The sequence below is a fragment of the Chiloscyllium plagiosum genome, unplaced genomic scaffold, assembly GCF_037043375.1.
Source record: "Chiloscyllium plagiosum isolate Xiang-an unplaced genomic scaffold, Cpla_swu_hap1 HiC_scaffold_27, whole genome shotgun sequence".
In the NCBI taxonomy this organism is placed as follows: Eukaryota; Metazoa; Chordata; class Chondrichthyes; order Orectolobiformes; family Hemiscylliidae; genus Chiloscyllium; species Chiloscyllium plagiosum.
The window spans coordinates 42059302-42082724 of NW_028270165.1; the positions used below are offsets into that span (position 1 = coordinate 42059302).

General features: G+C 46.4%; 1 protein-coding gene and 1 non-coding gene across 2 annotated transcripts in view; one reads left to right on the forward strand and one right to left on the reverse strand.

Annotated features, from left to right (window-relative positions):
• Window positions 1–23423, forward strand: part of LOC148143765 (uncharacterized) — a 163791-nt gene that overhangs the window by 38438 nt on the left and 101930 nt on the right. The window lies entirely within an intron of this gene.
• trnae-cuc (transfer RNA glutamic acid (anticodon CUC)) lies at window positions 6307–6378 on the reverse strand. The gene has a single exon. It is a non-coding gene; the product is annotated as a tRNA-Glu (tRNA).

A 23423-nucleotide genomic window follows, 5' to 3' on the forward strand; every position in this document is an offset into this window, starting at 1 on the left:
CTTCCCTATTACTCACTGAACTTGGCTGAAGAGATGCATAGAAATGGGCTTCCAAATCTCTCTATTCAACAGCTTTCTCCATTTAACATTCAACACTTTTCCTCCTGCCAAAGTGCATAATCTCATTTCCCCACATTCTATTCCATCTGCCAAGGGTTTGCTCATTTGCTTAATCTGTCTATATCCCTCTGCAGATATCTCATGTCATTCTCACCACCTGCCGTCCCATCAACCATCTTTTCTGCAATCTTGGCAATAGTGCATTCACTTTACTTATCCAAGGAATTCATATGCATTTTGTAAATAATTTTGGCCCCTGTGGCAGTCTACTAGTTACAATTTGCAATCCTGAACGTGCCCCTTATCCTAATTGTATCATTGGTCAGCCAATCCTCTGTCCATGCCTCTTTGCTTATTATTTCATGAGATGTGAATATCATTGGCTTTGCCAACAACCCTTCCCAAACTGTCCTTGAAAAATTGGTGCTGAACTGCATCTTAAATTGCTTCACAATTATGATTTGGTCTGCAATAATGTTCAGGAGCGAATTCCAGGATTTTGATAAATAACAAAGAAGCAATGCGATATATTTCACAGTTGGAATGCTGTATTCACACTTACCTGCTCTTGGTGGTTGAGGTGGTGGTTGGAAGGTGCTTTTGAAGAGCCACCACTTAATCAAGCCAGACTGATAGATTGTGGCCAGAGATTCTGCTTTTTGACTTTCTTCATCAATCTACATTCTTTCCAGCCACGTTTTTAGTCTCAAACTGCCACAGAATGCCTCCTGTTATAGCTTCAGTCAACTATAATAATATGACAATTCTTGGGATGATTTTTCACACCTGAGTGCAACATAAATACAGATCATTGTTTCCAGCTTTGGTGGAACAAAAAAACAGCAAATTGGTGGATAATTACAGTTAGTGCAAACAAAGCTAGCGATCGATAACGATTAACCCTGTTCACTTCAATGGCTAAATTACATTTTGAAAACCAAGCACACTCAGACAACATGTCAAAGTGGTGCATAGGAGGATAAATGGGGCATTGAAGAGGAGTGAAATGATTGATTTTGGTCACTGCCACCATTATCCGAAAGTCAGTTGAAAGGATTCTTAAAAGGTGGGCAAAGAAGTGGAGTGGTATAACACTTCAGACAACGCAAAGTGTAAGACCATTTTCTAGTGGAAGAAAAGGACATTTCTTATGTCTAGAAGAACGGGGAAACAAACGGCGAATACATCTGAATTGGGAGCTCTTTCTTATTAAGGATGTTCCTTCACCACAGTCTTGGTTTAGAGCATAGGTTCTTCATCAGGAATGAAGGTTGGTCCAAGGGGGCTGAGAGATAATTGGGAAGGGGATGGGGATGGAGAGGAGGTAGCTGTGAATGAAATAGGTCTATGGAGGTGGGGAGAGATCAGGAGAGGTAAGACAGGAGGATGGAGCGAATAGGTGGGAAGCAAGATAAAAACGTAGGACAGATCAAGAGGCCAATGCCGAGTTGGAAGGTTGGATCTGAGACAAGGCGCGTGGTGTGGGAGTGAGGGTGAGGGGAAATATGGAAGCTGATGAAATCAACATTGATCCCATGTAGTTGGTGGGTCCCAAGGTGGAAGATGAAGTGTTCTTCCTACAAGCGTCAGGTAGCTAGATCTTGGAGGGGAATGCGGCCCAGGACTTGCATGTCGTTGACGGATTGGGAGGGGGAGTTAAAGTATTCAGCCACAGGGCGGTGGGATCGTTTAGTTTTGGGGTACTCGAGCTGCTCCCTGAAATGTTCTGCAAGATGGCATCCAGTCTCCCCAATGTGGCAGAGCAATCGACATATAAATAAGTCTTATAAACAAATTGTATAAATTTAAGCATTATCTTGAAGTTATTATCTTCAATTAAGTTAAAAAAATTAATTAAATTGGGTGACTGCATGAAACGGTTTGTTGGTCAGGCTCAACTCATCACCTTCAAATGAGACAATGCCATTGATTGCGGTGAACTGCTCTTTTTGCTATAAAATCACAAGATATTGATTTATTTTCACAACTTACTGGCATTCACACCTGCACATTCAATGTCAAACTCTGACATCAGAAATGAAATTACACCATTAATTTTGACTTACAATATTCGAACAAACAAATTACTAGCACACAGTGAATACCAAGTCTGATTAATATGAAATCAAATTTGACCAAAAAAATATAAAATCAAGATGAGAGATAACAAATGGGGGAAGGGCAGAAGGCAAGAAATGCAACATCATAGAAGGTGCTCCAACAGGGAGTGTATTTTACCAACTGCAACTGCTAAATATAACAAACACTCTGACATGATCCTCCGGTTTTAATGTAAACCATACCCCCCTACAGTAGGTACCATTTAAATAAGTTAATCGATACAACCCTTCAGCAAATCCAGCCTCCAGCTGGACTCCCCGCTTCTTGGAGCTTGGACATTCCTCCAGCTCCGGGGGGTTGTTGAGTTCCTGGGCGCCAGCTGCCACTGCCACTCCTCCACTGAAGAAGCTTTGGGAAGCAGATGCACGGCCAGATACAGAACAGAGCACCTTTGCCACGGAAAGCAGCTGACAGAGACATTGAGCAAAAGCATCACATGGTTTTGACCCATCGACCTCTGGGTTATTTGCCCAGCACACTCACGCAGCACTACTCTACTTCTGTGCTCCCAGAAGCTGGATTGTGGATCAGTTTAAAGTAGATCCTATATCTCTGATAACATCGCTACACAAGGCAGTGAAGAAAGTTTTCGGCACACTAACCTTCATCAGTTAAGGAATTGAGTATAGATGTTGGGAAGTTATAGTGTAGTTATACAGGACGTTGATGAGGCTGCACCTGGAATATTGTGATCAGTTTTGGTCCCCATGGTATCGTGTGACTTCTGACTTCTTCAACTCTGGGTTTGTGTTGAACCTGATGGGATACTTTGTCCAACTCAGCATGTTAAAACAGTATCACTCGGAAGGATTCATTTGAAACATTTGAGGAGGTGAGCTCAACAAGATTGAACTATTCAAAGTTACTTGGACTCTATTTTAAACTTACATCAAGACTAGTAGTCAGAGAAACATACAGCATGGAAACAGACCCTTCGGTCCAACTTGTCCATGCTGACCTGAAATCCTAAATTAATCTAGTCCCATTTGACAGCACCTGACCGATATCCTGTGGCAGTTCATTTCATATATGTACTACCCTCTGCATAAAGAAGTTGTCCCTTTAATATATTTCGCCTCTCACCCTAAACCTATGCCCTTTAGTTCTGGACTGCCCCATCCCAGGGAAAACACCTTCTCTATTACCCTGTCCATGCCTCTCATGAATTTGTAACCTTTATTAGGTCACTCCTCTGCCTCCGATGCTCCAGTGAAAACAGCCCCAGCCTATTCAGAATCTCCCTGTAGCTCACACCCTCCAACCCCCAGCAACATTCCGTAGATCGTTTCTCATAGACAAGTCAACGTTTCAGTCTTGAAGAAGGGTTAATACCCAAAACGCCGACTACTCCACATCCTGGTGCTGCCTGGCTTGCTGTATTCTCCCAACCTCCTGCTTACCTACTTCGGGTTGCAATATGTAGTGGATCAATGGTTACCACTGCAGCCTCACAGTGCTGGGGACCCAGGTTTGATTCCAGCCTTGGGTGACTGTCTGTGAGGAGTTTGCACATTACCCAGTGTCTGCGTGGGTTTTCTCTGGGTGGTCCTCTCCAAAGATGTGCAGGTCATGTGGATTGCCCATGTTTAATTGCCCAGAGTGTTAGGTGCATTATTCAGAGGGAAATGGGTCTGGGTGCGTTACTCTTCGGAGGGTCGGTGTGGACTTGTTGGGACAAATGGCCTGTTTCCACACTGAAGCTAATCGCATGTGCAATTTTAATGACTCTAACGAATAGCAGAGTAGACTCGACGGGCCAAATGGCCTAAGTCTGCTCCGATGCTCTTGCGGTCTTGGGTTTCTCTGGATCATTTCATTGCCAATGTGCAGTCCCGGGCCCAATGAGCAGCAGTGTCCACTCAAAGCAAAGCTCATAGGATCGTAGAACTCCTACAGTGAGGAAACAAGTCCTTCAGCCCAACACATCTGCACTGATCCTCCGAAGAGTAACCCAGTCAGATCCATTTTCCTACCCTCCACAAATTGCCCACAGACACCCAAAGGTGGAATTGATCCTGGGTTCCTGGTGCCATGAGGCAACAGTGCTAAGCACTGAGTCACCGTGACGCCCCTGAGCCACCGTGAGGTTGTGGTTGTGGGGGGTGGCGGAGGCAATTGCAGTCAAGCAGAAAACAAAAAATCCTCACCTACTCTCCCACTGCACCCACTGTCAGAACTGGCAGGAGGTTCAGTCCATGGGGTGACCCAAGGCAGAAAACCGGTGGGATCTGATTGCTGGGAGCGTTGGTGCCCCCGCTGGTGCTTCCGCAAGTTGCAGGAAAACATGAACCACTTCCCACACTCGGGCCAGCTAAAGGGCCTCTCCCCGCTGTGGACACACTGGTGCTTCAGCAGGGCGGAGGAGCAGGTAAAGCCCTTCCCGGACTCGGAGCAGGAAAATGGCTTCTCCCCAGTGTGGACGGATTGGTGGCTCAGCAGGGCTGAGGAATTGCTGAAGGCCTTCCTGCACTTAGGGCAACTGAACGACCTCTCGCCCATGTGGACCCACCAGTGGGCCAGCAGGTCAGCGCAAAGAGCAAATCTCTTCCTGCACTCGGGGTAGAAGAACGGCCTCTCCTCGGTGTGGACCCACTTGTGTCTCAGCAGGTGGGAAGAACTGCTGAAAGCCATCTCGCACTCAGGGCAGGAGAACAGCCGTCCCCGGTGTGGACCAACTGGTGCGTCAGCAGGGCAGAGTAATCACTAAAGGCCTTCCCTCACTCAGGGCAGCAGAAGGGCCTTTCCCCTCTGTGGTCCCATTGGTGCTTCAGAACCCTTTCAAATTTCACAATATCCTTCAGATAGGAGGGAGACCAGAATTGCACACTATATTCCAAAAGTATTCCACAATATTCCAATGTGCTGTACAACCACAACATAACTTCCCAACACCAACACTCAGTCAGAGGATTGGGAAAGTTTTCAAAACCCAAAAAATAAAATAGGCAAGAACGGAAGGACAAACCGAAATTTTGAGACTCAGCTTGGAAGCATCAGTGAGAAATCGGCGGACTGGGTCTCTTGGGAACCCGTTCTCCTTAAATATATTATATATGTCTTTCTCTTCTGCTCTTCATAGTTTCTCTGTGCTGCAGTGTGTAGTGGCTCGTTGAAATAATGTCTTGATGCAGCTTCGTTTGTGGGTGTTGGGATGATTGCTTCTGCGGTAAAGTACTTGGTTTGTGTGTGTTGTTTTTCTGTAGATGCTACTTTGAAGTTCCCCATTGACTGTTCGCTCTACTGTGACATTTTAAAATGGCACTTTGTTGTTGTTCTCCTTTTCAAACCAGGAGCCCCCCTCAGGCCCACAGTCTCACCATTTGGGACACCAATATACAGACTAGTCAAAGGCCTCCACTGAAGACTAAAACACCAAGTCGAAGATTCACGCCACTCCAGTTACTCCATCCAAGAATTCCTGAACACCAAAGACACCAAGGTAGGAGAGGATGGAATAATGTTGTCCTTTGACATATAGCCCGGTTCACATCCATTAACATCAACGTGGCCAAAGAAAACTGAAGACACTACTAGAAGAACCAAAGACACAAACACCAAACAACACCAACTTCATCAGCAAAGATAACACTGTCAAGCTCGTGGAACTGTGCCTTACCACCTACTTCATATGCAGTAACAAGACTAACAAACAGAACAACGATACACCCATGAAAACACCAGTATCAGAATTCCTAGCAGAAGCAATAATGCAGAGACTCGAACAAACAGCCCTTCCAACGATCCAACCCAAACTTTGGGTCCGCTACACGAAGATACTTTTGTCATCACAAAATGAAACAAATTAAAGGAAACCTACAACATCATCGACAATATCCTTACTGGCGTAAAATTCGAAAAAGAGGACAACAACAACAAAGTGCCATTTCTAGATGTCACAGTAGAGCGAACAGTCAATGGTAAATTCAAAACAGCGTCTACAGGAAAACAACACAAGCGAACCAAGAACTTAACTACAGAAGCAATCATCCCTCCACATACAAACAAATTTGCATCAGGATGCTGTTTCAACGAGCCACTGCAGCACCCAGGAACTATGAAGACCAGTAAATAACTGAAGAGCGCATTTAGGAAGAATGACTAACCAACAGTCACGTTGAAAATGGCTTCCCTGACCGGGAATCGAACCCGGGCCGCGGCGGTGAGAGCGCCGAATCCTAACCACTAGACCACCAGGGAGACACGGACGTCCTTTAGTATTCTACTGACAATTGCTTCGCTGCCCTGTACATCCACCAATGTAATTTTTTATATCCTTTGCTCCCGATGCGATCTCTCCAACATTGGGGAGACTGGAGAGTCAAGTCACATCTCCGGGACACCCACACCAATCAACCCCAAAGCCCCGTGGTTCAACATTTCAACCCCCCCCCCCACCCCCTCCCACTCTGCCGAGGACATGCAGGTCCTGGGCCTCCTTCACCGCCGCTTCCTCCCGACCCGACACCTGGAGGAAGAACGCCTCATCTTCCGCTTCGGAGCACTTCAACCCCAGGGCATCAATGTGGACTTCACCAGTTTCCTCAAAGCCCCTCCCCCCACCTTACCTCAGTTCCAAACTTCCAGCTCAGCACTGACCTCATGACCTGTCCTACCTGCCAATCTCCCTTCCCACCTATCCGCTAACCCTCCTCTCTGACCTGTCAGCTCCATCCCCACCACCACTCACCTATTTTACTCTTTGCTACCTTCGCTCCAGCACACTCCCCACCCCTAATTTAACTCTCCACCCTGGAGGCGTCCTGCCTCTATTCCTGATGAAGGGCTTTTGCCCGAAACATCGATTTTCCTGCTGTCTATCCTGCTGTGCTTTTCCAGTACCACTCTGATCGAAACTCTGGCTTCTAGCATCTCCAGTCCTCACTTTTGCCGACCCAATAAACCCAGTCTGCCGATTTCTCATCAACAAATTGACACAAGCAGAAACAACGTGTGCAGAAACCCTAGCCACATTACCTTACATTAAATACATCAGTTAAATGATGTCCAGACAACTCAACACTCTCACCATCATGGTAGCCCACAAACCTACCAACACACTTGAATAGCGGCTAATGAACCTGAAACACCCGATACAAACAAGCAGCAAACGAATGTTATTTACAAAATACCATCAAAGGAAATACATACATGCACTCTGCCGCACAGTTCTCTGTGGCAAGAAATACTGGGATGAGATAAGGAAGATATTTTCAGCCAAAAAAAATCGACACTGACTGGACAGCCATTACAATCACCCCTGTCAGGCCAGGATGGAAGATCCGAAGGGATGAACAGTTTTCTTATTTTCGGAAGATTTACAAATATGAGACTGGGTTTTGGTGTTTGTTTCGTTTCCACTCGCAGGAGCCTCAGTGGTTGGGGCGGTGAGTTGGGGAAAATGAAATGTGCCCGTGAGCAGCGTGTTGGGCTCTTTCAGCATCCCCTCCTCTGACAGCGCTGTGACTTGACTCTGATGTTCTCAGGGACACTTACTGACGCGAGACAGTGAAAAGAGTCTCGTTCCTGCAGATCAAGAATTCAAACCGGCTTCAGGACCATGAGAAAGATTAATTGGGATGCGTGAAGAAGCTGTGAGCTGCATTTCAAACAGGTAGCTGGAGTCAGATGCGTCATCCATTGCGCCACGGTCCTGTGCGTACCTGACACCGCCATGCTGCAGAGTTCTGACGTTAACACGGACATGCGCAGCAATGGGAACATTCACAAGGTGAACAGCCAAAGATAATTACCGTCACTGCTTCCCTTACATCGTCCCAACTTTGTGAAGCAGTATCTTTCACTGGCAAATAAAATTAATCCTCAGGTGCCTACTTCATTTCGATCACGACTTCACGCCCCTCACTGTTCTAGTCTCATTTCCAAATACTTGACTCATTGCCTCAAAATCAGATCTGTGGGTATCTGCATGTTCCACCCTGACAGGCAGTGGTTTGCAGATTCCCGACCAGTCCCAATGTGAGTGAAACATCTTTCCCCCTTCACTGATTTGAATCTTAAAGAAGAAACCGGGGAACAATCTCCCTTTCATTTTGACGACATTTCTCATTTTGTCGTCGGCAGGGTTCACACCTGCGTGGGGAAACCTCAATGGATTTCATGTCCATCGCATTAACCACTCGGCCCACGAATAAAGAACCACATTGACAGCTTCACTTCCCAGGTCTCCCTGCCTGTGCAGCTGAGAAAGAGTGAATTATTGCTGGGTTTGTTTGAATCCAATCACTTCACAGGTTTCGTAAGGGTTAAATATCTGCACATGGCGAGTCTGGGTGTTTCATTCCGAAAGATGAAATGAACTTTCAGTTAAAAGCAAAAACAGAAATTGCAGGAGCAACAGAAATTACAGGTCAGGCACCATCGGTGGAAAGAGAATCAGAGACAATATTTCAGAACTCTGTTTTCTCCCACAGGTACCGCCGAACCTGCTGAGTTTCTCCAGCAGTTTCTCTTTCTGACTCGGATTCTCAGCATCCGCAGTCCTTTACGTTAGAAATTAAATCAATTTAGCCTCATGTGCAGGCATGAGAATCCTTTCAATTTCCCAAAAAATCGGCAGAGATTTCAAGGCATTGGAAAAAAAGGAAAAGTGACATTAGGAAGAACATTTTCGCACAGGGAGTGGTTCGGATCCGTAAATCTCTGTCTGACCGTGACAAAGAGGCAGATTCAATAACACAAAAGGGAATTCGGCGGTCATTTCAAAGTAACAATGTGGAGATTTACAGGGAGAAGGCAAGAGAATGATACGCATAGAGTCTCTCATTTACTTGCTGTGAAGAACCAGCAGAGCTAGGGTGGGCCTCCAAGTGCGCTGTGATACGTGTTGCGATTCAGGGTGAACTCACAGCTCGACCAACGGAAGGTGGAGATTTAGAAAAGTTTTTATTTACACAATCTCCTCACGTCAGCGCAACAGAAAAATGGTTTAATTATCCACCAGTGGAGAGAACCCTGTTCCTGGAGATGGGACAAACAGCTGGCTCAGGGATATCAGTCCACGTTGCTCTCTTTGCCACCAATTCAGAGGGAGAACATTAAAGGGACAAAGGAGTGAATAACAATCTGTGTAGGAGAGTGACTAACTGTTAATGGAGACTCTTCCTGGCTAACAATAAGTCATGTGTAACAGCAGACGATGTGATAATAAGGCCTCGTGTGGGTGAGGTTGGGGTCAAGGGCATGGGGGAGTTCGCGTCCAAACAATATTGATGTTGAAACTGGAGGGCTATAGGATCTCCAAGTGGAAAATGAGGCGTTGGTCTTCCATCAGGAGTTGAACTTTGCTGTAACACTGCTACATGCCTGAGACAGAGATGTTGGCCAGGGAACAGGGTGGCGTGTTAAAGTGACAGGCAACCAGAATCTCAAGGCCTTTTTTTGCGGGCAGAACCGAGATGTTCTGCGAAGCAGTCACCCAGTTTATGCTTCATGCTACTTTGGGTAAACCACACTGTGAGCAACGAATGCAGTAGACTAGGTTGTGGCAAATGTGCAGGTAAAGTGCTGCATTACCTGAAATGTATGTTCGAGCCCTTGGATATTCAGGATCGAGCAGGTAAACGGGCAGGTGTTACACATTCGGCAGTTGCAGGGGAAAGTGCCTTGGGACAATGGGAGGTGGGTGTGGGGTGTTGAGAGTGAAGGAAGAGTGGACCCGAGGTGTAACCCTGCCCACTTACCTCCTCTCATATATAAATCCGAGAAGTTGAAAGAACATTCCATCGAATGATTCTGTACCACGTGACTCAAACTAATTCGTATTCATGTTCCGGGGCCAGCATTATTATTGTGTCACAGCAGCTGCAGCCCATCACCAGGGGCTCGCCCTATGACGTCACGGTACGGCTGGAAGCTCCCGGGACAGTTTATCAAAGAAACCTCCCGGTGGGTCAGGGCAGCCCTGCATCAGGAAGCAGTGGGATGGCGAACCATTATCAGTTCACATGGGGAACAGATCTCCACATTGCACAGCCTCGAGGCAAATTTCCCTTCCTTTTACTTAAAGTTCAAGAGCACTCAAACCGAAATTCCCCAAGTAAGTTTGGAAGAATTTCTTTCAGGTGTTCGCTAAATACATCATTGAGCACTTTGTTAAAGTTTGAACGTTTCGAGTGTTGAAATTGTGTGCTTTTGAGCGAAATCACGGTTCGAAAAAACAGAATGTGGGAATTTAGACAGAGTTTATATTTGTACGCCGGCGATATGTCTGTGGGTGCGTGATGGGAGCATCGCCCAGAAGGGAAACCATCTCTCCTATTCACTCCATGTTCTCTTTCGCAGCTTTTCCGTATAACAGCGCACTGTTCTGCACCTCGCCTTCTCATCTCTTTCCCAAAAAACTTCGACATAAATATTTCACATTGATATACTGGCCCAATGTGCATAGTTGAGATGACACCCCGTGGAGGTCTGAGTGGTCTTCTGTTGTTCTCTGTATCCTGTGTTGAGGAGGGCAATGCTTGTCACTGGTCACTCCGGTGTTAGAGAAAAGTTTAGAAACAAAATGGTTTAACTTTCTGCCAGTAGAGAGGGCCCGGGACAAAGAGCAGCAGGGAGACAGAATAAGAAGCAGCTGTTCTGGAAACTCTTTGCTGCTTGCAATTCTTAGAGCAATCTCAAATGTATTTCACACTAAGCAAGACTCAACTGGTTGAAGAGGTGGAGCGGGGGTGGTTGCATGACGTTTGTGTTGCTCGTTGGTTGTTGGGTATGATTCTCGCTTTGAGTTCTTCTACTGCGCAGGCTTGCCAGCAATCCCGGGTTCAAATTTCGGACTAGCCCGCGCTTCCTGGTTTGTGTAAAAGTGCCCGGTTAGTTTTCTCAAAAAGTATCTTCGCTAAGCCAGGTTGGGCTGCTTGGAGTACACATTGAGCAGTAAACAGGGTAGTGAAATGATGGAATATTGCGTTGACGTCAGTGGTGCCGTGTTTAAGGAATGTCAGCGATGATGGTAGATTGGAAAATTAGGACAGCTCTCCTCGGAGAACAGAAGTTTGAAATCTGGCCTGATTCAAGCTTTCCAAGTCATGCGGGGTCCAGACAGAGAAAGTAATGCAGTTAAAATGCTCCCACGCCTGAAAGGATCGGCAACGATTCGGCAGTTTTAAAGTCAAGAGGAAAAGAACTAAAAGTGACATTAGGAAGGGTGTGGTTAGGGTCAGCAAATCCCCTGACATTGACAAAGAGGCAGATTCAATAGAAGTATCAGGGAATTCTGTGGTCATGTTTAAAGTAACAATATACATAAATATACGGAGAAGGCAAGCAAATGATATGAGTAGAGACACACGTTTACTTACTGTGTCGAACCAGCACAGTGAAGGTGGGCCGCATGGCGTCTGTCTGCGCTGTGACACATGCTGTGATTCAGAATGAAATCACAGTTCGACCAACAGAATGTGGGAAGTGAGAAATAAGTTTATATTTACACAGTCTCCATACGTCTGCGCACCAGCATATCACACGACAGCAGTGGAGGTCTTTGACATCAGTCTGGAACGTGCATGCCACGTGCCAGACGAAAGGCTGAAGGGACCTGTGGAAAACGGAAGCGTGCTGGGCCCATAACGCAGAGGTCGATGGATTGAAACCATCTTCTGCTGTTGGTCGATGTCTCCTTGAGCAGCTTCTTTTTGTAATGGTGCTGTGCTCTGTTCTGTATCTTGCCTTTGCACCGACTTCCTGAGTGTCTGAATGCCCTGTATCATACAGAGACACTCGTGAACCTCACACGGTTCAAGTAACATGCTTTTTGGAGGTCTGAGTGGTCTTCTCCTGTTCTTCGTTGGTTTCCTATGAACTGATTCGCAAAGCCACTTCTCTGAGAAGCCAATGAGCTGATAAAGTTGAAACGCATGCCTTGGGGTTTCGTGCCTTCCCTGCAGTAATTCGCCTCGCCGGTTCCGACGAGAATAACAAGACGATCAGCATGTCAGAAACCGTCACACCACTCAGACACAGCCCCTTACCATTAGGATAGATATCACTGATTGTGAATCACCTCAGAAAGAGAGGCAAGTGACAGACAGTTGCCGTGGACACGATGGGCTGGACCGCCTCTGTCGGCGGGAGAATGATGCTCCGCGTTTATGCCGTCCCACTGCCTGTTTCTGGGACAGAGAGGCTGAGGGAGCGACAATGGTTCATTTTTAACCGTCCCTTCCGTGTTGGACTGCCTGCAGTCCCACAGCTCAGGACCGTGGGGATGACTCTCAGTGAGTAAAGGTTTCACACGGATTCTCTTCATCTGGGACACTTGGTTCTCAGATGTTAACTGCTGCGTGGTCGCAGCAAAGAAAGCGATGCCCACTTTGCAATAGTCCTTCGGTAAGATTGCTGAGTGTGAGGAATTCTGAACAGCAAGCATGCTACACAACAATATATTCATATGAATTTACCTGAGGGAAGAGTCTTCCGTGTCCATTTCTCTCTGATCCGCCAGCACAGCATCGTTCTATCTCTCCGATAACAGACGTTTGGAGCAAGTTCACAATCAAAGTTGCTCACTTCCCACGCATTAGTGTAACTGATACCTCTCACCCCAAGGAATTGAAAGAGAGAGCAGAAGAGCGAATTGACTCTTCCATCCTCCTCCCCCCGCCCCCAGAACAGCTTGCAAGTAGGAACAAATTGGTTTAATTATCCGCCAGTGGAGAGAGTCCAGTTCCTGGGGATGAGACAAACATCAGCGCCCTGGGGACAGAATGACAAGCAGATATTCTGGAAACTCTGCTGCTTGCAATTCTTGGAGCAATGTGGAATGTATTTCACACTGAGCAAGTTTCAGCTGGCTCAGAATCTCTAGTGTACATTGCTCTCTGAGTTTATATTTGCACATCGCGATATGTCTGCACAACAGCACATGACACTATAGCAGTGAAGATCTTTTGACTTCATTCTCGAACATGTCAGTCACACGCCAGATAAAAAGATGAATACTTCTCTGGAAAAGCTGCCGTGCAATGCAGGAGAATGGCACAGCGGGTGCATGCTGGGATCATAACCCAGAAGCGAAACCATTTTCTCCTCTTCACTCAATGTCGTCTTTAGCTGCTTTCCCATATAACGGCGCTCTGTTCTTTTCCTTGCCTTGACATCTGCTTCCCAAAACTTCGGGTATCTGAGTTAACTATGTCACATCGATACACAATCAAATTTATACAGTTGCGCTGGCACACTTGTGGATCTCTGAGTTGTCTAGTCCAGTTTTCTGTCGGTGTGTTCTGATCTCAAGTGTTAAACCTCTTCTCTCAGATGGCAATGAACCAGTTAAGTTGTAAAATATGATATGCTGGTTTGGTCCATTCCTGCAGTAAAGAAACCAACGCCCGTGTAAGAAAAAAACTCTCTGTCGGATTGCTGTGTCAAGACAAATTCTGAACACCAAGCAGGCTGCACAGAAATGCACTCATATCAATTTACTTTAGGCAAGTGTCTCCGGTGTCCATTTCTCTCTGTCCCGGCAGCACAGCATCTTTCTATCTCTCCGTTAACAGGACCTTTGGAACAAGTTCAAAATTGCCCATTTCCTACGCATGACTGTAGCTGACTTCTCCTGCCTCACGTAATCGTGAGAGGGAGAGCAGAAGAGCGAATGGGCTCTGCCTTCCACCAGCACAGCTTTTCAGTAGAAACGAAATGGTTCAATTATCTGCGAGTGAAGAGAGCCCGGTTTCTGGGGACAGGGCAAACAGCAGCGTCCTGGGAGCAAGGAGACAGATTGAGAAGCAGATGTTCTTGAAAGTCTTTGCTGCTTGTAATTCTTGGAGCAATGTACAATGTATTTCGTACTGAGCAAGTCTCAGCTGCTTCAGGAGCTGGCTGCGCACATGGTTGGTGGCTCGTTGGTCTCGGGGTATTATGCTAGCTTTGGTTTTGCTATCTTTGGGTTTTTTTTTAGCTTATACAGACGTGTGGGAGGTGCCGAGTGCCAATCCCAGGCGAACCCTCATTTCTTAAATTGACCTGAACAAAACTGCCAGATCAGTTTTCTCAAAAACCGCTTCATTAAATAAGATCGGCTGCCTGAATTAGGTTTGGGACAGAGGTTTACCTTCTCTAAAGGTAAACATGCAGGTTGAATCCGTGATTAAGAAAGTGAATGCAATGTTGTCATTTATCTCAAGAGGGTTGGAATATAAAAGCAGCGACGTGCTACTGAGCCTTTATAAAGCTCTGGTTAGGCCCTATTTGGAGTACTGTGTCCAGTTTTGGTCCCCACACCTCAGGAAGAACATCCTGGCACTGGAGCGTGTCCAGCGGAGATTCACACGGATGATCCCTGGAATGGCTAGTCTAACATACGAGGAACGGCTGAGGATCCTGGGATTGTATTCATTGGAGTTTAGAAGGTTAAGGGGAGATCTAATAGAAACGTACAAGATAATGCATGGCTTGGAAAGGGTGGTGCTAAGAAATTGTTTCCGTTAGGCGAAGAGACTAGGACCCGAGGGCACAGCCTTATAATTAGAGGGGATAAATTCAGAACAGAAATGCAGAGACATTTCTTCAGCCAGAGAGTGGTGAGCCTGTGGAATTCATTGCCGTGGAGTGCAGTGGAGGCCGGGACGCTAAATAGCTTCAAGGCCGAGATTGATAAATTCTTGATGTCACAAGGAATTAAGGGCTACGGGAAGAATGCGGGGAAGTGGAGTTGAAATGCCCATCAGCCTTGATTAAATGGCGGAGTGTACTCGATGGGCCGAATGGACTTACTTCCACTCCTATGTCTTATGGTCTTATGGTACCATTGCAGAGAACACGGCGAAGGGAAAGCCTTGTTCAAAGTGAAAACAAGTATTGCCGATTTTCGTCCGCGCAATCCGAGCCTGAATGAAGCCTCCACCTGTATTACGCTCAATTCTGAGGGTGATACTTCAGGAAGCGGGGAAATGAATTGATTGCAGACAGCGCTTAACAAGTTGAAGTGAATGGTGCCGTGTATGAGGAATGTCGGTCATGAAGGTAGATTGGAAAGTTGGGGCAGTTCTCTTTGGTGAACACAAGGCTGAAAGCTGGTCTGATTGAAGTTTTCCACGTCATGAGGGTTTTAGACAGAGGAAATAATGTAGTGAAAAAGCTCCCAGGCCTGAAAGGATCGAGAACGATTTGGCAGAGATAGAAAGTCATCAGGAAAATAAGCAAAAGTGACATTAGGAAGACCGTTTTCGCACAGGGAGTGTGGTCAGTAAGTTCCTGTATGACAGTGACCAAGAGGTAGATTCAATGGACACAAAAGGGAATTCGGTGGGCATGCTCAATGTAACAATGTGCAGATTTACAGGGTGAAGGCGACAGAATGAGACACTTATTTACACATTGTGTTGAGCCAGCAGAGCTAAGGTGGGCTGCATGGCCTCAGTCTGCGCTGTCACACATTTTGTGATTCTGAATGAAATCGGAGTTGGACCAACAGACCGTGGAAAATTTGACAACGGGTATATTCTGCCCAACAGAATATTCCATCACAGCAATGAAGGTGTTTTGACATCATTTTCGAAGGTACATGACACAATGCAGATTCAAATCCGAGTATTCCTTTGAATCACTGAGTAATTTGTTTACAGTTATTCAGTTGAGGTGAGCGGAGTCGCGCATTGGGAGCCACTCCAGTTGATAGGTCGAAGCCGTTTTCTCCTGTGTGATAGTCCCACCAGCACTCTAATTTGCTGTGCTTCCAGTCAGTAGATGCAGATTACTATCCCGTACTGATACACGGGCCACGATGACACATCTGTGGTGACAAGCTTGTGAAGGTCTGAGTGCTCTTCTCCTGTTCTCTGTCTGGCTGCTATGATCCGAATCATCAACCTCTCTTCTCCGAGATAGGAATAAACTGGGGAAGGTGAAACACATCAGTTGCGGTGAGTTCCATGCGCAGGAGGCCCTGCAGTAATTCCCCACGCTGTTTCACACAGCAGCATCCTCTCGGTGAATGACGCTTGGCAAAACAATCGACTGGACCAAATCAGTGTCCGCCATTGGATTTTACTGACACCGTTAATAAAATTCAGGCTCACCGTTAATGTGGAGAGAGGATGCCAGACTGTAGTTTCCGCACCTTCTGTTGAGAAAAGATAATTTTAACTGTGTCCAGTGAGAGGAAAGAATTTGCTGTTGGTGGGAAACATTTCTATCTAAACTCGCTGTCACTCTCCTGATAGATTGAAACATAAAGCTGGGAGTCTCTGGATTATGTTGTAAAAGTATCAGTATTATGTTATTCACACCGCGCTGTCACCAACTGAACGAAGTGGCTGCCCAGAGGGAGGCGGCTGTGTTTAAATCCGGTGATGAACTGGGGGAGCTGAGCATTTACCCAGACAAGGGGCACACCACCTCCCTGACCCAGTGTTCACAAATCAAACAGACAGCAAAGCTTCACGTGTGATCAAAAGTTTCCGGAAAGAAGACTTGGCTCAACAGATATCCCGAGTGAACGTACTCCTTTCTTGATTTGAAATGTAAGAAGTTGGTTACAGGGAGCATGACGGGATTGGAACACGCAATCTCCTGCCCTGGAGTCAGACGCACTACCGGCACAAACCCACGGGCGGCGCATGATCTCTATTCATGCTGAAGGGAAGTGATCGCACTGCAATGATTTTTCGTTTTGAGTGACAACGGAGATCAACAGTTCATGTCTGTTCTGTTTCTCACCCTTCTCCTTTTGTCTCTCGAAACAATTTCCAACTCTACCTCAATAAAAAGGTGAAAGAACTGCGGATGCTGTATATCAGAAACAAAAAAAGCAGTAGTTGCTGGTGACCTTTCCATAGAACTGATGGTGATCGGGAAAACGTTGGTTTATATGCAGGAGATATCGTAAGAGGAAGGCGGATGCAGTAAATGATAGGTCAGGACAGCCCAAAGCGAGGGAAGAACTGTTGGACAGGAAAGGGAGTTGATAACGATCCGTGTGAGAGGGTGAATGGAGACTGTTCGTGGCTAAGAATGGTACTGTGTAATGACAGACTACGTGATAACAATGCTTGGTGTGTGTGGAAGGGACGAGGATACTATGGATTTCAGGCGCTAGAATTATTGAATTCGATATTGGGACCGGAGGGATTTATAGTCCCCAAGTGAAATATTCGGTGCTCTTCGTTCTGCTGGTGCTGAGCTTTGCTGGAACACTAATGCATACCTGAAACAGAGATGTTGGCCAGGGAACAGGGTGGGGTGTGGAATTGGCATGCAACTGGAAGCTCAGGGTCTTTTTTGCAGGCAGAACGTAGATGTTCTGTGCAGCAGTCACCCAGTTTATGCTTCGTTTTCCCCATTGTAGATGAGACCACACTGTGAGCAGCAAATGCAGTAGACTGGGATGTGGGAAGAGCAGGTGAAGTGCCGCTTCACCTGGAAAGTGAGTTTGGGCCCTTGGATAGTGAGGAGGGAGCAGGTAAATGGGCTGGTGTCACACATTCGGCAGTTGCCGTTGGACTATTGGGGTGGGAAGGGGTTAGGGTTGATGGGAATGAAGGAAGAGTTGACCCAAGGTATAACTCCTGCCCATTTACCTATCTGCCAAAGAGAGAAATTTGTTAAATGTGCACAAGGAAATTTTCTAATTCACAATGAGAATGTACATACTGGCAAGGGTTCAAAACGTAAGGGCCAGCAACCATAATTCTATTAACATTAGAATAGTGATTGAAAATAATATATCAGATCTAAACGTTGAAGTTCTAAATTGGAGGAAGACTCAGGTATTAGGGAAGATCTTTCAAAAGCTGATTGGGGACAGTTCTTCGCAGGTTAAAGGACTGCTGGAAAATGGGAAGCCTTCAAATATGAGATAACAAGAGTCCAGACACAGTATATTCCTGTTAGGGTGAAAGGAAAGGCTGGTAGGTGTCGGGAATGCTGGATGACCAGAGAAACTGAGATTTTGGTTAAGATAAAGAAGAATGCATATGTCAGGTATCAACAGAGAGATCGAGTGAATCCTTCGAGAATAAAAGCAGTACGAGCATACTTAAGAGAGAAATCATGAGCGCAAAAAGGGGACATGCGATAGCTTTGGCAAATAGAGTTAAGGATAACCCAAAGGGTTTTTATAAATACGTTAAGGACAAAAGGATAACAAGGGAGAGAATAGGGCCCCTCAAAGATCAGCAAGGCGGCCGTTGTGTGGAGCTGCAGTAGATCGGGGCGGGGTGGGGGATACTGAACGGATATTATTCAGTGTTTACTGTGGAGAAGGGCATGGAAGATATAGAATGTGAGAAAATAGATGGTGACATGTTGAAAAAATGTCCATATTACAGATCAGAAATTGCTGGATATCTTGAAATGCATAAAAGTGGATAAAACCCAAGGACCTGATCAGGAGTACCCTAGAACTCTATGGGAAACTGGGGAAGTGATTGCTAGCCCTCTCACTGAGATGTTTGTATCATCAATAGTCACAGGTGAGGTGCCGGAAGGCTCGAGGGTGGCTAACGTGGTGCCACTATTTAAGAAAGGTGGTAAGGAAAAGCCAGGGAACTATAGACCAGTGAGCCAGGCATCCGTGACGGGCAAGTTTTTGGAGAGAATCCTGAGAGATAGGATTTACATGTATTTGGAAAGGCAAGAATTGATTAGGGATAGCCAGCATGGCTTTATGCTTGGGAAATCATGTCTCACGAACATGATTGAGTTTTTTGAAGAAGTACAAAGTGGATTGATTAGGGCAGAGCGATGGACGTGATCTATATGAAATTCAGGAAGGCGTTCATCAAGGTTCCTCATGGGAGACTGGTGAGCAAGGTTTAATCTCATGGCATGCAGGGACAACTAGCCATTTGGATACAGAACTGGCTAGAAGAAAGAAGACAGAGGGTGGTGATGGAAGGTTGCTTTTCAGACTGAAGGCCTGTGACCAATGGTGTGTCACAAGGATTGATACTGGGTCCGCTACTTTTTGTCATCTATATAAATTATTTGTATGTGAACGGAGGAGGTATAGTTAGTAAGTTTGTAGATGACACCAAAATTAGGGGTGTCGTGAACAGCAAAGAAGGTTACCTCAGATTACAACGGGACCTTGATCAGATGGGCCAATGGGCTGAGAAGTGGCAGATGGAGGTTAATGTAGATAAAAATGAGGTGCTGCAGTTTGGAAAAACAAATCAGAGCAGGACTTTTACACTTAATGGTAAGTTCTTTGGAAGTATTGCTGAGCAAAGAGACCTTGGAGTTCAGGTTGATAGTTTCTTAAAAGTAGATACGCAGTCGGATTGGGTCGTGAAGAAGGCGTTTGGTCTGCTTTCCTTTGTTGGTCAGAATATCGAGGATAGATGTAGCGGAGCAGGTAAGGGCTGTTTGGCAGTGGCTGCTTGAAGGCTCGGTGACGTTTGTTTAACGGTTTAAATTTGAAAGTTTTTTTTTTAAAAAGCGCGGAACGGACCCGGAAGCTGGTGCAGCGCAAACTTACCTGGGTAGGTTTTTTTTCCCTATAAAAGCGCGCAGGAGAAAAACCCGAGGCACTGCAGAGGTAGCGCCTCCCACCCGCCCTCCTCCTCTAACCTAATAATAAGACCCGCTGTGGTAAGTAGGTAAGTGCTGAATTTGCTTGTCCTATTCTTTAGTTTTTTTAAAAAAGGTTACTTTGAGAGGGATGGCAGTGAAGGCAGTGCAATGTTCTTCTTGCAACATGTTTGAGGTGAGGGATGCCATGGTCGTCCCTGCTGATTACTCTTGCAGGAAGTGCACCCATCTCCAGCTCCTCCAAGACCGTGTTAGGGAACTGGAGCTGGAGTTGGATGAACTTAGGATCATTCGGGAGGCAGAGGGTGTCATAGATCGGAGCCTTAGGGAAGTAGTAACTCCAAGATTTCAGACAGATGGGTGACAGTGAGGGGGACTGGGACGAAGCAGCCAGTGCAGGGACACCCTGCGGCCGTTACCCTCAAGAACAAGTATACGGTTTTGGATACTTGTGGGGGGGACGACTTATCAGGGGTAAGCAATGGGGTTCAGACCTCTGGCACGAAGCCTGTCCCCGTTGCTCAGAAGGGAAGGGTGGAGAAAAGCAGAGCAATAGTTATTGGGGACTCGATAGTTCGGGGCACAGATAGGCGGTTTTGTGGGGGCGAGAGAGACTCACGTTTGGTATGTTGCCTCCCGGGTCAAGGGTACGTGACGTCTCTGATCGTGTTTTCCGGGTCCTTAAGGGGGAGGGGGAGCAGCCCGAAGTCGTGGTCCACATTGGCACCAACGACATAGGTAGGAAGAGGGCTGAGGATGTTAGGCAGGCTTTCAGGGAGCTAGGTTGGAAGCTCAGAGTTAGAACAAACAGAGTTGTTGTCTCTGGTTTGTTACCCGTGCCACGAGATAGTGAGTCGAGGAACAGGGAGAGAGAACAGTTAAATGCGTGGCTACAGGGATGGTGCAGGAGGGACGGATTCCGGTATCTGGATAATTGGGGTTCTTTCTGGGGAAGATGGGACCTCTATGAACAGGATGGTCTTCACCTGAACCTGAGGGGCAACTGTATCCTTGGGGGGAGGTTTGCTAGTGCTCTTGGGGAGGGTTTAAACTAACTCTGCATGGGCATGGGAACAAACACTGTAGCTTTCGGGTGCAGGACCTGGAGTGCAGGGAATTTAGGAACATGGCATCAATCTCAAAGGAGGGTGCCTGTAAACAGGAAAGTGGCTTGAAGTGTGTATACTTCAATGCAAGAAGTATACGAAATAAGGTAGGTGAACTTGCAGCGTGGGTTGGTACCTCGGATTTCGATGTTGTGGCTATTCCGGAGACATGGGGAGAACAGGAACAGGATTGGCTGTTGCAGGTTCCAGGGTTTAAATGTTTTAGTCGGGTTTGAGGTGGGGCTAAAAGAGGGGGAGGTGTGGCATTACTTGTCAAAGATAGTATTACAGCGGTGGAAAGGACGATGGATTAAGACTCGCCATCTGAGGTAGTTTGGGCTGAGGGTAGGAATAGGAAAGGTGAGGTCACCCTGTTTGGAGTTTTCTACAGGCCTCCTAATAGTCCTGGAAACGTAGAAGAAAGGATTGCGAGGATGATTCAGGAGAAGAGTGAAAGTAATAGGGTGGTTGTTATGAGGGACTTTAACTTTCCACATATTGACTGGGAAAGCTATAGCTCGAGTTCGTTAGATTGGTCAGTGTTTGTCCAATGTGAGCAGGAGGGTTTCCTGACACAATATGTAGACAGGCCAACAAGAGGTGAGGCCACACTGGATTTGATTCTGGGTAACGAACCAGGCCAGGTGTTAGAATTGGAGGTAGGTGAGCACTTTGGGGACAGTGACCACAATTCGGTGACTTTTACTCTAGTGATGGAGAGGGATAAGTGTGCACTGCAGGGCAAGAGTTATAGCTTGGGGCAGGAAAATTATGATGCAGTGAGGCACGACTCAGGATGCGTGGCTTGGAAAAGTAGGCTTCAAGGGAAGGGCGCAATTGATATGTGGAGCTTGTTCAAGGAGCAACTATTGAGTGTCCTTGATAAGTATATACCTGTCAGGCAGGGAGGAAAGAGTCGTGTGAGTGAGCCGTGGTTTAATAAGGAATTGGAATCCCTTGTTAAAGGGAAGAGGGCGGCCTCTGTAAAGATGAGGCGTGAAGGTTCAATTGGGGCGATTGAGAATTATAAGGTAGCCAGGAAGGATCTGAAGAGAGAGCTAAGAGCAGCAAGGAGGGGACATGAAAAGTCCTTAGTTGGTAGGATTAGGGAAAACCCAAAGGTTTTCTATAGATATGTCAGGAGTAAAAGAATGACTAGGGTAGGAATAGGTCCAGTCAAGGATAGTAGTGGGAAGTTGCGTGTGGAGGCTGAAGAGATTGGGGAGACACTGAATGAATACTTTTCGTCAGTATTCACTCAGGAACAGGACATTGTTGCCGATGTGAATACTGGGCCACAATTAATTAGAATGGACGGCTTTGAGGTATGTAGGGAAGAGGTGTTGGAAATTCTGGAGAGGGTGAAAATTGATAAGTCCCCTGGGCCTGAAGGCATTTATCCCAGCATTCTCTGGGAAGCAAGGGAAGAGATTGCAGAGCCATTGGCCTTGATTTGTATGTCCTCGTTGTCTACAGGAATAGTGCCAGAAAACTGGAGGATAGCAAATGTGGTTCCCTTGTTCAAGAAGGGGAGTAGGGATAACCTTGTAACTATAAGCCGGTGAGTCTCACTTTTGTTGTGGGCAAAGTCTCAGAGAGAATTGTAAAGGATAGGATTTATGAACATCTGGATAGGAATAATGTGATCAAGGATAGTCAGCATGGTTTTGTGAAGGGCAGGTCGTGTCTCACAAACCATATTGAATTCTTTCAGAAGGTGACTAAGGAGGTGGACGAGGGTAAAGCAGTAGATGTGGTGTATATGGATTTTAGTAAGGCGTTTGATAAGGTTCCCCATGGTAGGCTTCTGCAAAATACGGAGGTATGGCATTTAGGTTGAGTTGGAGGTTTGGATTAGGAATTGGCTGTCTAGAAGAAGACAGAGGGTAGTAATTGATGGTAAAGTTTCATCTTGGGCAGTTACTAGCGGTGTTCCGCAAGGATCTTTTTTGGGGCCATTGCTGTATGTTATTTTTTTAAATGACCTGGAGGAGGGGCTAGAAGGTTGGGTGAGCAAGTTTGCGGATGATACGAAAGTCGGTGGAGTTGTTGACAGTGCGGAAGGATGTGTCAGGTTACAGCGGGATATAGATAAGCTGCAGTGCTGGACAGAAAGGTGGCAAATGGAGTTCAATGTAGGTAAGTGTGAGGTGATTCACTTTGGTAAGAGTAACAAATAGATGGGGGACTGGGCTAATGGTCGGATACTTGGTAGTGTGGATGGGCAGAGGGATCTTGGTGTCCATGTACACAGATCTCTGAAAGTTGCCACCCAGGTAAATAGTGCGGTGAAGAAGGCATATGGCGTACTGGCTTTTATTGGGAGAGGAATTGAGTTCCGGAGTCCTGAGGTCATGTTGCAGTTGTAAAAGACTTTGGTGCAGCCGCATCTGGAGTATTGTGTGCAGTTTTGGTCGCCATACTATAGGAAGGATGTGGAGGCACTGGAACGGGTGCAGAGGAGGTTTACCAGGATGTTGCCTGGTATGGTAGGAAGATCGTATGAGGAAAGGCTGAGGCACTTGGGCTGTTTTCATTGGAGAAAAGAAGGTTGAGGGGTGACTTGATAGAGGTGTACAAGACGATTAGGGGTTTAGATAGGGTTGACCATGAGAACCTTTTTCCACGTATGGAGTCAGCTAA